Source organism: Leopardus geoffroyi, chromosome E3, assembly GCF_018350155.1.
Source record: "Leopardus geoffroyi isolate Oge1 chromosome E3, O.geoffroyi_Oge1_pat1.0, whole genome shotgun sequence".
Lineage (NCBI taxonomy): Eukaryota > Metazoa > Chordata > Mammalia > Carnivora > Felidae > Leopardus > Leopardus geoffroyi.
In genome coordinates, this window is record NC_059340.1 from 22,063,008 (window position 1) to 22,078,756 (window position 15,749).

Consider the following 15,749-nt stretch of genomic DNA (forward strand, 5'->3'; position numbering starts at 1 on the left):
GCTGTCAGCACAGGGCCCGATGCGGGGCTAGCACTCACGGACCGGGAGATCATGACCCTAGCCGAAGTCGGACGCTCAACTGACGGAGCCACCCAGGCGCCCCTTTTTCAGATTTTAGAAAAGTAAAAATGTACATATGCTGTTACTCTATAATCCATGGTGTGGGTCAGCAGCCCTTCATTGAATATGTTAATATTTCTAGAGTGGAAATATAAAGATACTTCATGCTAAATGGAACACTTAAAGATTGTAAATGGCTTCATATTAGTTCAGGTCAAGTTTTGTTACCAAATAAGTTACCAAAAAACCTTCTTTTTTAGATTTCAAAATGATGGATAAGTGGTTATGGAGCTGGTTTACTCAGTAGTAATGCTCCTATTGAGAGAGTCTGAGATGGTTTTTTGTTTTTTGTTTTGTTTTGTTTTTTTGCCTTTTACTCTATGTAATGCCCTCTTACTCCAAAAAGTTAGAAACCTCACAATGATGTTGTGTAACTAGGGGTCACAGACTCAGGTGCTAGGCAGGTAAAATTAATAAGGGAAGGTAGATGTAAGGCAGTAGAGAGAGAGAGGCGAGGAATAGCAAAACTAGCTCATTGCACGGGCTTGCTTGCTCTTGGCAAGTCTAGCTACCTGTTGACATGGTGAATGTGGGTGCAGGAACACCCACCTTCCCATTTTTAAGGATACTCCAGAACGCTGATTTTTTTGTGAACTTTATTGATACTTAAATATCAGCAATGAAAAAGGAAAAGAAAAGAAACCGCTGGACGTAGGCCAGAGAAAATCTATCTGCAAGCTTTATCTGGCCTTGGGCTGCCTGCTCTGACCTCTGGCTGCGAGACTGATTTTTACCGAATGAAAAGTTGGACCGTGGTGTTTTGGTAGTGAACGCTTTCTTGAGATGGGGATGGGACATTTGCTTTATCATTATTCGTTGTGCTTTACGTATATGTCACATAATTTTGCAGTCAGATGCTCTACCCCTGAGCTATACCCCCTATTATATAATTTTGGAGCGTAAAATATTTCAAAAGAAAAACGCTGGAGCACTGCCTTATTTTCTAGCCAGTGGGAAGTTTTCTTTCTCATCGATGAATTTGAAAGTTTAATGTTATTTATTTTGGAAAAGGGAATGAGAACTCCAAGTGAAAATAGGGCCCTGTTTTTTAAAAAGTTTGAGGTAAGGGGGGTTAGATTATAACGTCCCTGCCTTTCCAGGGCCACAGTGATCTGAAGTGCCATTGCATGTCCGCCCCCGTATTTGGACTGGGAGGTGTGCCTCATCTTCTGTCCTCTCAGACCGTATCCCTGGTCCTATCCCCATACCTACCGCCACACGGCTGATGACTTTCAACTTGAGGTCTTTTTTTTTTTTAAGTTTATTTATTTATTTTGGGAGAGTGAGAGCGAGAGCGAGAGCGAGAGAGACAGAGGGAGCGCACACAAGCAGGGAAGGGGCAGAGAGAGAGGAAAAGAGAATCCCAAGCAGGCTCCACGCTGTGAGGGTGGAGCCTGACTCGAGGCTCAAACTCACAAACCGGAAGATCGTGACCTGAGCCGAGATCAAGAGTCAGATGCTTAACCGACTGACCCCCCTCTGGGTGCTCCTTAATTTTATGTCTCTAGTCCTGGCATCTCTTCATCTCCAGATTGATCTTTGTCTTGAACTTCTCTATTTAAATGTCCTGCTGAAATTCAGCTCATGAACTGCATCCTCAAATTGGCCTTCTTTCCCTGTATTCCTTAGGCCGTGGGTCAGCAACCTCTGGCCTGTAGGCCGAATCCTGCCCACTGCCTGTTTTGTGAAAAAGGGTTATTGGGTCACAGCCACGCACTGCAGCAGCACAGTCCAGCAGACCTCACGGTGACTGTATGGCCCACGGAGCCCATGCTATTTACCGCCTGGCCCTTTGCAGGAAGAGTTTGTGGACACCCGCCCTGGCGCACTGAATGCCGCAACCGCATCTCCTCTGTCACCTGCGATCCCCCTCTTTCTCCTCCATCCTCTTTATATCCAGGCTCTCCCTGCCATCTGGCAGCTCTGCCTCTGGACCGTCTCTGACTTGGTCTCTGCCTCTCGGTGGCCTTAGTTAGTTCAAGCTTGCGGGGTTTTTTTTTTTTTTCTTTCTTCTTCTTTTTTTTTTTTTTTTTTTTTTAATGAAATGTATTGTCAAATTGGTTTCCATACAACACCCAGTGTTCATCCCAACAGGTGCCTTCCTCAAGGCCCATCACCCGCTTTCCTCTCCCCCCCCCCCCCCATCAACTCTCAGTTTGTTCTCCATATTTAAGAGTCTCTTATGGGGCACCTGGGTGGCGCAGTCGGTTGAGCGTCCGACTTCAGCCAGGTCACGATCTCGCGGTCTGTGAGTTCGAGCCCCGCGTCGGGCTCTGGGCGGATGGCTCAGAGCCTGGAGCCTGTTTCCGATTCTGTGTCTCCCTCTCTCTCTGCCCCTCCCCCGTTCATGCTCTGTCTCTCTCTGTCCCAAAAATAAATAAACGTTGAAAAAAAAAATTAAAAAAAAAAAAAGAGTCTCTTATGGTTTGAACTGTTTTTTTTTTTTTTTTTTTTTTTTTTAACCTGGACTCACAATTGTCTTCCAACTGGCTTAGCTGGCTTGAGCTGGATTTTATCCATACGTGGGACATCTGGGCCTCCACTTTGGTCTGACATGGCCAATCCAAATTTTAATGGTCATAGCTATTCCTCTCTAAATTATTTTCTTCTGGTGAAATCATGACGTTTGTAGGACATTTTATGTCATCCTAGTATTGCTAAATTGTCTTCGAAACGATAGTGCTGTCATTGAGTTACAGCGCGGCAAATAATTTACACTGGATTGAATGTCACCGTGTGTGATAGGATGAATGTCGTGTTTCACCGTTAGGCTGGTAACATTAGATGCTGTCTTGTAAAAAATCTACCTGTTTTAATTTTTTCTGCTAAGGTTGAAATGAGTGTGTCCCATATTTGTATTTCTTGATGAGTTTTCTATATGTGTTATTTGGTCATGTAATTGCCAGTTGTCAATTTCGTTTGTTAATCACCAGTTTCGGTTCAACACCTGTCTGCTGAGAACCTGTCAAATGCTGGGGTTAAAAAGATAACCGATTCCTAGGAATTTGAGTGGGGAGAGAGACCTACAAGCAGATAATTTGAATACAGCCGGTTGTACTTATCCCAGCAGGCCTTAGGAAGTATGAATGCCACATCTTGATTTATTTATACGTGACAAGGTAAACAAGTTCACATTCTTATCCTCAGGTACATTACGTAATGAGTGCAGTGACAGAATCTTGAGGGAACGCATTCACGACTGGGTACAGGTTTGATACAAGATTCAGAAAATAAAGCAGATTCTGTTGAAAATCCGACCGACCCTGTGGTTTATAGAAGAAACTGCGTTTGAATAGGAGGAGCCTCTTTGTAGCCAGTGACACGAAAACAGTATTAAGTTCATCTCAGCTCTCCAGGTTTTAAGACTCGTTTCTGATGTCTTGCTATTTCCTGTGAATTACAGCTTATTAATTACTTGCCTAGACTCCTTCCTTTTGATTGGTCCCAGCATGTTTCTCTCTGTCCTTTCTCACAGTTCTTTTTTTTAAGTGTCTTCCTTATCAGAGATACTTCGGCCTAGTTGTCCACTTGATCTCTCCATTCATGTTTCATTAGCAGTTTTTCTATCATTTCTGAATGGGTTCGTTAAATTTCTGCCTCCTAAAGAGTTTATAGTATAAACGGTAGACTGAGTGACAAGGTACTCAAATGAAAATTAATGTTCAGAACTACACAGAAATTCTTCTAAGCAATGACCAGCTCCCTGTCAGTGTGAACATTTATAAGTCTACCAATTGGACTTCACGTGGTCGCTGGATACTTTGATGCATAGACAGGACTGGCCACTTGAACCCATGCGCATCTGTACCTTGGGGAAATACACGAAAGTACTTCTACTTCACTGGGTACGGTGGGTGCAGGATAGATGTAGCGTGGGCGCTGGCATGGGGTCGCTGAGACGTGCCCAGGGGTCCGTGAAGCCTTCTCTGACATGTGACACTTGAATAATCTTGAGAACAGGAAGGTAGGGGTGATGGGTGGTAGAGAATTCCCAGGGAGAAGAAAAATTCTCGGGGGAAACCTAACCCACTGACCATTTTGTCCTTTAACTTCATGTTTTGTTTGTTTGCTTGTTTGTTTACTATAAATTGGAAAAAGGCAGCACTATCGGATTGCTAGCAGTGGAAAAAGTGTGTCCAGCTCTTATTTTCCAATGAGGTAGTGAACTAATGGCTGTTTGTAGGTCCATATGTTCTTAAGTCCAGAGCAATTGTGGTGTTTAAATTCACAAGCCTCTGGATGCATTTCCATCCAATAGATAGAGTAAGTTGGTTCTTAAAAGCTTTGAAGCTCTAAAATCAGGGGACTTAAGTGGCTCATAGTTAAGTAACCAGCTCTTGATTTCGGCTCAGGTCATGATCCCACAGTTCATGGGTTCGAGCCCCGTCCCGTGTCAGGCTCTGCGCTGATAGCTTGAAGCCTGCTTAGGATTCTCTCTCTCTCTCTCTCTCTCTCTCTCTCTCTCTTTCTCTTTCTCTCAAAATAAATCAACATTAATAAACAAGGTTTAAAACCAGTGTACCCTTATTTTCTTTGCTTAATAAAAACTGACAGCCGTCTTTCCCCAAAATAGACAATTTTTAATTTTTTCTGCTAAGGTTGAAATGAATGTGTCCCATATTTGTATGGGAAAATCTGTGGAGGCATCATTTCTCACGGTGAAGCTTATCGTTTCCTTAATTTGCATCATGCTTGTTCATCTCCCCTTAGAACCTTTTCACTATTCTCACGGCTTTTACCTTCTTGGACACGCTAGGATGTGTAACGTTCCTCAGACAACCCCAAGATGGCAGGACTAAAACACACGAACACCTGTGACCGTGGATGTCAACTTCTAGAGACGGGCAGTGTGGATCGGCCTTTGTGCTCATAGGTGGAGGACCATTGTTCGAAAAGCTTCCGGGCCAGTTTTGGGGGATCGGGGTTTGAGGACCACTGCAGTAGAATTGGGGGAGCCCATATGTGCAGAAGGTTGAGGAAGCCAAGCTGGTGATGGAGGAGGTGTCCTGTGGTGGCAGGTGAGCCAGGACTGTGGAGGAAGGGGAAGGGACACGAGTGAAAGACGAGTCAGGAAGCGATCGCAGCAGCCTAAGGGAGAGGTGATGGCCCCCAGAGCAGGACAATGGCATGGGACTGACGTGAGAAACTATTTAGCACCATGGCTTTAGGGGCGAAGAAGGGAGGGGTTGGCGTCATTCGGGTTGTGTCTGGATGTTATTTACTGAAATAGGTGACGCAGTGATTATTCGCTTTTCCATTCGTTTCAAATGCTTGTCTTTTTTGAAACATGTAATTCTCACACCTGCTTCGACTTTGTGTTGACTTTGTTTTCATTGACACGTGGCTTCGGGTGGGTGTGTTTGTGCACACCGACACCACGCTGTACTAATAATAACTGTGGATGTGTAATGTGTTCTCACTCTGGCAGAGCTGGGCTCCTTTGGCTTTCCTTTTTCAGTTGCTGTCTCCCATTTCTGTGTAGAAGTGAATTTTGGTATCGTTTCTAGTTCCTAGAAAAATTCTATGATTGTGATTGGTCGAGAGCACATTAATCCATATATTTAGTGGGTCCCTGCTATGGGGTGGGTCCTGAGAACCCAAAAATAAGTAAATCCCAGGCATTGATGGCTTGGCATATCTGTGAACTAAACTTTGGGGAGGATTGATGTCCTTTCACATGAGCCTGGCACGTCTCTTTCTACACACAAAGGTTTTCTGTGCTTCCTGAGGGCTTTGTTGTCGTTGGAAGAGTGCCTAATTAGTTCAGTTGGCAAACGTGAGTGATGTTCATGTCTGTCTATATCTTTATGTACTAAATAAAGATGTGCTAAATTAGTCATAGCTGATCATTTTTGTGACTTCTTTGAATTTCTTTTTTTTTTTTATTTAAAAAAAAATTTTTTTTTTTCAATGTTTATTTATTTTTGGGACAGAGAGAGACAGAGCATGAACGGGGGAGGGGCAGAGAGAGAGGGAGACACAGAATCGGAAACAGGCTCCAGGCTCTGAGCCATCAGCCCAGAGCCTGACGCGGGGCTCGAACTCACGGACCGCGAGATCGTGACCTGGCTGAAGTCGGACGCTTAACCGACTGCGCCACCCAGGCGCCCCTAATTTTTTTTTTTTTTAACGTTTATTTTTATTTTTGGGGCAGAGAGAGACAGAGCATGAATGGGGGAGGGGCAGAGAGAGGGAGACACAGAACCGAAAGCAGGCTCCAGGCTCTGAGCCATCACCCAGAGTCTGACGCGGGGCTCGAACTCCCAGACCGTGAGATTGTGACCTGAGCTGAAGTCGGACGCTTAACCAACTGAGCCACCCAGGCGCCCCTCCATAATGTTTTCAAAGCTTTTAGGTGAGGGCTTAAGAAAACGAAGACTCCTGTGGGGCAGCTGGAGTCTAGTAAAGAGTAACTGGACTTGAGGCCGTGTGGTCCCCCAGCTCTCTGTCTGACCTTGGCCGCCTGAGCCTCCCGGCTGCGCTCCCACGCTGGTGAGACGGGGCTCCTGCTACCACCTGGGAACCGGCCCTGGGAGATTTAAGAAGGCGGCATGAGGTAAGGAGGCGTCAGAAGACAGGGAGGAAATGGTATGAAACAACAGGTTAGCACTGGAAAAAGTAGGCGGGTTAGATTGTACCTCACCATTAGGGGCCAAAGTCGATTCCAAATGGATGAAGAGTTTCAAGTGAAAACCCAGAACCACAGAATGGAGGAAAAGATGGAAAGTTCTTCACGCTCTGGCATAAAAGGACAGAGAATGAACAATAAAAGATAACCACGCAAATAAAACCACCATTATAAACTTAACCACACAAGAATTAAACTTCTGTCTGCCTATCTCATAATTAAAATTATGGCCCACTGACTAGGTGGAAACAGGAGCAGCCACAACGGAGCATTAAGATCTTTAATGTATAAAGCTGTGTTATCGATCAGTTGAAAGAAGTGCACGACAGGGGCACCCGGGTGGCTCAGCTGGTCGAGCGTCTGACTGTTGATTTCAGCTCAGGTCATGATCCCAAGGTCATGGGATCAAGTCCCATGTTGGGCCCCACACTGAGCATGGAACCTGCTTAAGATTTTCTCTCTCTCTCTCTCTCTCTCTCTCTCTCTCTCTCTCTCTCTCTTCCTCCCTCCCTCCCTCCCTCTGTCCCTCCCTCCTTCCTGCTCTCTATCTCCTTCCCTCTGCCCCTCTCCTACACTAACCTGTCTCTCTCTTTCTCTCTCTCTCTCTCTCCCAAAAAAGCACACTATAGTGAGCAAATGCCATGAACAGAATGCTCACAGATGAAATACAGATGACCAGTAAGTACGTAAGACTCATTTCAAAATTATAACTAACCGAAGAAACCCAAAGCTCTGAGACTGCATTTTTCACTTACTAAACTGGCACAGCTCAAAATGATGATATGTTGATGTCTTGGGAGAACTGACGAAGGCCGTCACACAGCCATACACAGGTGGGAATATAAACTGGCGTTCCTTTCCAGAAAGAAATCTGCCTTGGCGTTTTAAGAACCGTTTCTAAAATTGGAACCCAAATCGTCCACCTCATCCTCCAGTCTCTTGTCTCTTTGGATTCCTTTCCTGAACAGTCCCCCTCTGTGCTTTGCTGGGTCCCTTTCCTTCTCTGACCTCAGTCAGTGACAGAGGGTGTCTTTCACATCCCTTCCAGCCGTCTGTCCAGCCGGCCTCTTTCCTTCACCTGTTGTGCAGAGCCACAGCCAGGCTCGTTCATCTGGGGCTTCTTCGCGCCTGTACCTGGGATGCAGGGCGTGGTCCAGAAAGATCGTCTCATGTGGAGGGTCAGGCCGGCCCAACTGTCACGGCCTCCAAGCTCAGCTGGGCTTTAAAGACTGCCTTCCAGCCCTTGGCGCAGTTTCCCGTCCCGTTTTCCTAAGCCTTCTTGCCAGACTTTTACTTCCCTCAAACCTACTCCACCCCTTCTGCAGACACACCCACTCTCCTGGGCCTGATGACCGGCCTCCCAGTTCCCAGAGGAGACCTGCTGCCGCCACCTTCCCTGCCCTCAAGGTCATTACCTCCCACACGCACACCGCTCTCCCCCTCCCCGGGGGCTTCCCTCCGCCCTCCGCGGCCTTCCTCTGGCCACTCTGCATTTCCAGCTTCCCTCCCTCCACTGGCTCTTTTCTGCCACTCGCGATGTTCAGGTTTGCGACAGCTCGCGTCTCTCTTCACGTGGCTTTGCTTCTCTGTCTGCGCTCGGCGCCCTGCGTCTTGGCTCCCGGGAGCCACCGCCCTCACACCTTCCTGCCCTCCCTGCCACACTCTGCATTGTCGGCTGGTCCTTCATCCTTGCTCTGGTGGCCCACACTCCCGGCTTCTTGGGCTTCTTCCCCGGCCTCCCTGCTGCTCTCTGCTCTTGGGCTGCTCTTGCGCTGCGTTGCCCCTAAGGCTTCTGTGCTTAGCCTTCGTCTTCTCCCCAGATCTGCGTTCCGAGCAAACTCCCCCAAAGCAGTGTTTTTTGCTGCTCCCGCTAACACGCTCTGAGTTCCCTTTCCGGACGCCTCTGCTGTGCTTCGGAACCTCATAGCAGGAAACACACTGGACGTCTCCACTGCACGCTCAATCGACCCCTTAAATCCGGCATTTCCGGAGCTGACCGTGTTGACCCCAACCTCAGAGGCTCCCAGACTTTCTCTGGAGTTGAAGCGCCTCGCTGTCTAGCCGGTCACTCAGCGTGGAAACATGGTGGTCATTCTGGGGGATTCCTTCTCCCTCTCCATCCACGCCACGTCACGAAGTCCTGCGTGTTGTATCTTTGTAATAGCTCTCTGTCGCCTCCCCTCCTTATCTGCTGCTTTTGGGCGGGGGGGGGGGGGGTGGCTCCTTATTCTCACTTGGATCTCCCATTCTCCCTCCGGTCTCTTCATTCTCAAGTCCTCAGTTTCTCTGCGCACCGGTGTGTCTTCCCTCCTCAGCCCTCCACGCACCTTCCACACTGTTGCCAGAAAGATCCTTCCAAAGACAATAATTGTAACACTGCTAGCTTACGTGTGTTTGGGTGCTTACCATCTGCCAGGCCTTTTCCCAAGTGCTAGTCTTGTGTTGACTCATTTAATACCAAAATCAGTGCCGTATTATCCCCTTTTACAGGTGAGAAAACAGAGGCCCCGAGAGCTTCAGTTGAGTTGTCCCAGGTCACAGAACCAGCAAGTCTGTCTGCAGAGTCTACACTCTCAGCCACTTACGTCATAACAACAAAAACCACATTTTGAGCTTTCTAGGAATTAGCTCGTTGCGTATATCATCTCTTTTAATCCGCTCAGTTCTGGAAGTTGGAAATTCTTAATATCTCCACTTTTCGGTCGAGGAAACCGGGGCACAGAGACATTAAGTAACCCGCTCATACTTACATGGCTCTTAGGTGGTGGACGGGGCTTTGACCCGCAGCAGATGTGCTCTGGGCCGTCAGTCTTAGCCACCTCACCCGCCCACAAGGGGCCAGCACCTTCTGAACTCACACTTTCATGAGTATTTTTCTGTTCTTCTGGGTTGTGGGTGGCAAAGGAGGTATACTTGTGTGAGATGTTCATGCTACTAAGAGTGTGATGAGAAAAGACCCGCGCCTGTTCAAGTGATAGCCAGATGGAATGGAACGCTTTGCCCAGTAATGCCATTGAATTTCCTGTGCCAGTTGAACATGCTTCATTCTGTTTTTCCCTCCTGCCTTTGTAGGCGTTGACCGTATAATTTGGGATTTCTCATAAATCCTTAGGAATACAACTACCATAGTAATTGTTATAGCACAACAGCTTGTCTCCACCAGTAGGTTCCTGAAATTATCCAGGGTAGGAAAATTCTCTCGTGAACTTGAGATATTATGGGAGACATTTTCGTTTCAGGTGACCGGGTGAACACGTGTGTATTTCTTCTCTCTCATTACAGTCCACTGAAATGTTAGGTATTTAAAAAAAAAAAAAATCTGGGAATTAGAAAAGATGGTACTAAAAGCCATTCAGGAAAAGTACCAGATGACTGATTAAGAAGCAGCCCTGGGGCTGTTTTATTTGTTCGCTCATTGTCCAAGGCAGGACAATAGGATGTAAGAAAATCCTCAGAAAGGCTAGTACATCCATTAAAAAAAAAAAAAAGCAAGCTACTGTAAAAAGGTACAGAGTTCTTGGCAATTAAAAAATCCGTCACCAGTTCATAAAAAGTCTTAGGACACTAAGCAAAGAAACGGTCTTTGGAAAAGCAGTGAAGCAAGTTTCTGTGTTCTTTCATTTCTCAGGATATAGGACTCCCCCAAAAGTACATCGTCAGGAATAGCATTCATAAAACAGGCCATTACACAGTCAGAGGAGTGTCCCTCCTCTTCCTGCAAGCCTCCCGTCCTATTAATGTGACTAAGTCACGTTGACGATCACACGAAAAGACTGCTGTCTTTTAGCCTTCCTGGCAGCCCTAAAGATTTTTTTTTTTTTTTTTATCCCAATGGTTCTTAACTGGAAGCAGTTTTGCCGTCCTTCTCACCCCCTGATCTGGCAGTGTCTCCAGATGGTTTTGCTTGTCCCTGCTGGGGAGAGGGGGACATGTTGCCACTGGCTTTTAAGCGTGTAAGGGCCAGGGATGCTGTTAACATTCTACAGTGTTCTGGACAGCCCACAGGAAGGAATTATTTAGACCAAAATGTCAAAAGTGTCAAGGCTGGGAAATAGTTAACTGTAAATTGCCAAGCCGACTTGCAACCAGAACTTTTCCTTAATCTCCCAAGATGTCAGAGACCTAAGAAGTTAAAAGCTGCAAGCTGAAAGTTGGCAGTCTTCTCTTTATGCTAAACTATCCTAATACTTTACTAGAAAGTAGATAAATCTCTAACAAACACTTCTTGTGCCTGATGTGCCCGCACAGTGAAGCTTAAGGCGTGACATCAAGAATAACATTTAGCCTGGGGGAAAAAAAACATCCGTAGTTGGACGGTTTGGTACATCTCTCTATTGTCACTGTCAGTCTGTCTGGTTCTCTTTCCCAGGGTGCCTGGGTGCAGTCTCACAGCCCTCCTTTGACCGGGACTGCAGACAGCCATGACGAGTCAGTGCTGGCATCATCCTTCCCTAAGAGCTATCCCCACCCAGACTGGTCCAGTATAGATGTCAGATGCCTAAATTCTTTCCTTCTCCACCTCCCTCTCCCTCCCCTCCGCACGACCGTGCCGTGGTGAGGTCTTCAGGAGATGAGATCTCTTTAACCTTTGTCTCTTTGATAAATATCATTATTTTAGGGTTGCCTGGCTGGCTCAGTTGGTAGAGCACGTGACTCTTGATCTTTGGGTCCTGAGTTCGAGCCCCACATCGGGTGTAGAGATTACTTACAAAAATATTACTAGTTTTGTCTTCATCTTTGAAATATTGGCATTTGGTGTGCAATTGCAGGTTGACTGGTTTGTTCGTTTTTTCTTCCTTTAGCACTTTAAAATGCCACTCTATTGTCACTTGGTCCTAGTGTTTCTGATGATGAGTCAGCCGTCATTCCATGTCGCTCCTCTGCAAGTTAAGTGCCTCTTTTTTTTTTTTTTTTTTTTCTGTCTGCCTTCAAGATTTTCTCTTTCTCTTTCTCAACACTTCAACCTTGATCCTTTTAGGTGTGTTGTTCTCTGTGTTTATCCTGCTTGGAGTTCTTGGAGTTCTGAATAAGTGGATTGGTATTGTTCATTAAATTTGGATACTTCCCAGCCACTGGGTATTCAGTAGTTCTCTGCCCCACTGTTCTTGGATATTGTTCCAATTTTCTTCCTTTCTGTATTTTCATGTGGATCATTTTTAAAAATTTTTTTCATGTTTTTATTTATTTTCGAGAGAGCATGAGCGGGGAAGCGGCAGAGAGAGAGACAGAGACAGAGACAGAGAGACAGAGGGAAACACAGAATCCAAAGCGGGCTTCAGGCTCCGAGCTGTCAGCACAGAGCCCGATGCGGGGCTCAAACCCACAAACTGTGAGATCATGACCTGAGCCAAAGTCAGACACTTAACTGGCTTGAGACACCCGGGTGCCCCTCGTTTGGATAATTTCTTTCAACTTCCAAACCTCTGATGAAACCCCTCATCTACTCATTCATTCGGTCCACCTTTTTCACTAGATGCTCTAAGGTACTTACTGTAATTAAGTTCCTGCAAAATAATTCCAACATCCTGGCCGTCTTTGGATCTAGTTCCATTGACTGTGTGTCCTGATAATGCATAGTTTCTATTTTTCTCCTGTGGTGAGTTTTGACAGGATGCTAGCCACATGTAGACGCTGAGAGTGCCACACCTCTTGTGTCAGGCTGTTTGTGCAGGCACTCAGCTCTGCTAGTCTGTTGTTGCAGGAGTCTGGGCTTTGCTGTGGCTCTGGGCGCATTCAGTTCGCCACAGGCTTCCGCTTATTTGAGGGTCGGATGAAAATGTCTCCTTTGGCAGCTCTTGTTTATCTCAGTTGTCCTGCCTTACCCCCAAACGTAGTAGGACCTGTGTGCCTGCCTCAGGAGAGCTAGAACTCTCCTCAGCTCTCGTGCCCTCCCTACGGTAGTGGACCAGTGCCCGATACTCATTTTGAGTTGCAGAGGCCGGCAGGGACCACTCCTCCTCTCGGTCGTTCCCACCGCTCTTCAGCAGGCTCTGCCTGTCTGAGCCTCGGGTGGTCCCAGGGTCGGGGGTGTCGTCACCTGTCCCTTGCCCTCCTTCCGTGGTGGGCGGCCATGACCTCCCGCTCCCCCTCAGACTCCAGCAGGCCCCACACACCCAAGCCTTAAGAGGGGTTCCGGGGCCCGGGGTTCTCCCACCCCTGTTATCGCCTTGCGTGTGTTCTTCCCGCGCTCTCTTTCCCACCTCCGTCCTCACTGCCTTCACATACCCTTCCTCAGCACCCAAGCTTCTAAATCCAGCTCACGGAGTAGGTCTCAAGAGCCATCACCAGTTTCAGAAAACCTTCCTGCTCTCTCAGGCCTGCATCAGATGCTCTCCCATCACTTCTAACCTTTGGTAAGTTATCATCATCTCTGCGTCTAGGTTTCTCATCTCCAGAATGGGTATGGTGATAGCATCGATGGCTTAGTTATCTTGAGGATTCAGTGAGTCCACATGTGCAAAGCACTCGGAACACAGAGGCAAAGAACGGGATCTCGGGAGCAAAATTGCCCAGACTCAGCGCCCTCCCGTGAAACCTGGAGCAGGTCACATCACTTTTCAGTGCCTCCGTTTCCTCCTACCTAAAGTGGAGGTAACGATACTTACCCCCTGGATGTTACCGCCAATGTCAAGGGGATTAAGTCTTACGAAGCACCCGGACCAGTGCCAAGCACGTAGTATGAGCTCAGTAAACGTTAGTTAGCTGTGATGGTGGTGACGACAGCCCTCTCCCCTCGGAGGCCCTGTGCCTCACTCACTGCGCTGGAGCATAATCGCTTACTTTCCTTGACAGCCCTTGCGCCCAGTCAGCGCAGGGGCCGTGACTCTTACTCGCGATGGCTCATGGAAGGGACTCCAACACATATTTGCTCAGTGACTAACTGAGTGAAAAGGTTAGTGGCAAAGTATGCATGACACCCTGTGGGGTCGAATGCAGCGATGGGCCGTACTGTTCCACTCAGGGACCATTTCATCATTCTGAATATCCTTTGGGGGAAAAGCCTCTTTTTAAGGGTAAAAAAAAAAATTCACGTTCTGTTTTGAGTCATCAATAGCGTCCTTCCCTCCATCAAGCCACGGTGTTGGAACACTCTTTTCTTTGACCTTTAAAAAAGGGCAAGTGAAGATTTATGGTGTTGTCCACCCAGAATCTCGCCGTCATCCAGCAAAAGAGCCTCACCCCAGTTTTCCAGGTGAACATTTTTTCCCTTCATTTTCTGCACCACGCTGATCATGGAACTTTCTGGGCTACATCTGCAATGTGTTCTCCTCCTAGACACTTAGAGGATCCACAGTTATTCCAAATTCTCTGCCTTGCGTGCCTTGAAAAATATGTAGCATTTATTGTTGTTTATAGAGATACGACCGTACATTTGCAAAGCACAGCTTTGAAGGTTTCAGATATTCTCTTTTCTCACAAATATTCTGTTTTGTTGCAATCTCTTAAAAGTTGCATGAGATGGTTGATGCAAACGTAAATAAAGTGAGGTACAGGAATGTCACAAGTTGTATTTTTAGAGCCTAAGGTTAGTTTGTGGTGGAGCTGGGACCAGAATCTGGCGTGAAAACAAATGAGGAGAGAGTCCGCTTTGGTCAGGGACCTTAAAACTGCTCTTCCTGAGGGTCCAAAGGCTTCGGTTCCCATGTCATTTATTTAACGGTGGCTACCCCAGTTTCCACACCCGTGAGATAGGGATAAAAATTGCCCCCTAAGGGTACGTGTAAGAGAATAAAATGAAATAATTATGCAAAAGTGCTTTCATAACAGAGAGGAATGTACGAATGCAACCTTAATCTAGTATTGGAAAGCTGGTTGGTTACCTGAGTTATGGTCCGTGAATTCTAGCTTCTATTCTGATTTATTTCCTGATCAGAGAGACCTCCACATTTTATAGGTTTTTCTTGAACTTTTTAAAGCATTTTTCAAGTTGATGGTTTATAGTCAGTGAGTCAGTCCTACCATTTCTTTTAAAATAGCAGCATGGCATCGGCCCAGATCGGACTGGGAGGGCTTCCTGCCTGTGTTCTTGTTCACTCCCTGAATAACTGCAGAGGCTCTCAAATGCTCTCCTACCTTTGGCCTGTCCTCCAGTGTCAGAATTTTCATTCTGAAACTCAAATCTGATGCCACTCCGGGACAGAGAAACCATCAATGGCTCCCTGTTGCCCCTTAGTTCCTGGTTCTTGGTTCTTTTCAGCCAGGCCCCCCTCTCCTCTTCTTCTGTGCCCTAGTATAGGACCTTTTGCGCATTTCCCTCTCCCATACTGTTGGGGTCTGCTTAGGCTGCTTCCCTGTAAAGCCTTTCCTGGCCACACAATCCATTCTGCTTCTCTCTCTGCTCCCAGAAACTCGGAACAAAGTTGGTTCTTTACATTTCTGTCTTTCCTTTTAGCTCCCAAGGGTGGGGACTGCGGCTCATTTCTCTCCTTCTAGCCTCTTCAGTTCTTGACATTTAGAGAGGGCTCCACGAATACCGGCTGAATGAATGAAGATCTACACATCTCATAGCAAGGTCATCCAAAGATGGTTTCTGTCCAGAGAGTTCTTTGGCCCTCTGGGAAGGCACACCTGAGAACCACCAGGGCTGGCATTTTTATAGCCTCATTCCCAGCGGCGTCAGGCACAGAGGACTGAGACGTTGATCCTTTGATGAAGGGTTTTTGCTAACTCACCACGTACTAGGTCTCTGAGTTTCTGTGCGTTACGTGCCTGTGATTCTCTTTGGGGGCCACCAGCCCACGCAGTGTGACCACAACCAACTCTTTGTTGTAGTTGAACGGGCTGCCCGCTTCTGTTGTGGTTTTATCTTTGTGTGGCCTGCACTCGGCCGTAACTTCTGGGAGAAGCTAGAACGCTTGGTCACTGCAGAAGCCTTCCACAGATAAGACTTAGCTTGGGAGTTATCTGAAGGTGGCGGTCATCTGTCGTACTGCTCCGGACAGCTGACGCTCCGTGAACCCTCACCCGGGACCACATTAATGAGCTGAAGGAGATGAATGGC

The 15,749-nt window shown here is 47.0% G+C and overlaps 1 protein-coding gene and 1 long non-coding RNA gene across 10 annotated transcripts in view; one reads left to right on the top strand and one right to left on the bottom strand.

Annotated features, from left to right (window-relative positions):
• ARHGAP17 (Rho GTPase activating protein 17) overlaps positions 1–15,749 on the top strand; it is a 141,762-nt gene that overhangs the window by 60,319 nt on the left and 65,694 nt on the right. The window contains exon 2 of one of the 9 annotated variants that reach the window (XM_045461592.1): positions 12,984–13,101. The exons of 7 other annotated variants lie outside the window; for them this stretch is intronic. The gene's annotated coding sequence lies outside the window, so the exon portion shown is untranslated. Of the gene's footprint in view, positions 1–11,651; positions 13,102–15,749 lie in introns of those variants that run through there. One more of the 9 variants, XM_045461590.1, reaches the window with a different exon arrangement.
• On the bottom strand, positions 6,457–8,358 carry LOC123589477. The gene is made up of 3 exons (XR_006708361.1): positions 7,827–8,358; positions 6,764–6,858; positions 6,457–6,649 (listed from the first exon to the last, which is right to left on the bottom strand). It is a non-coding gene; the product is annotated as an uncharacterized LOC123589477 (long non-coding RNA).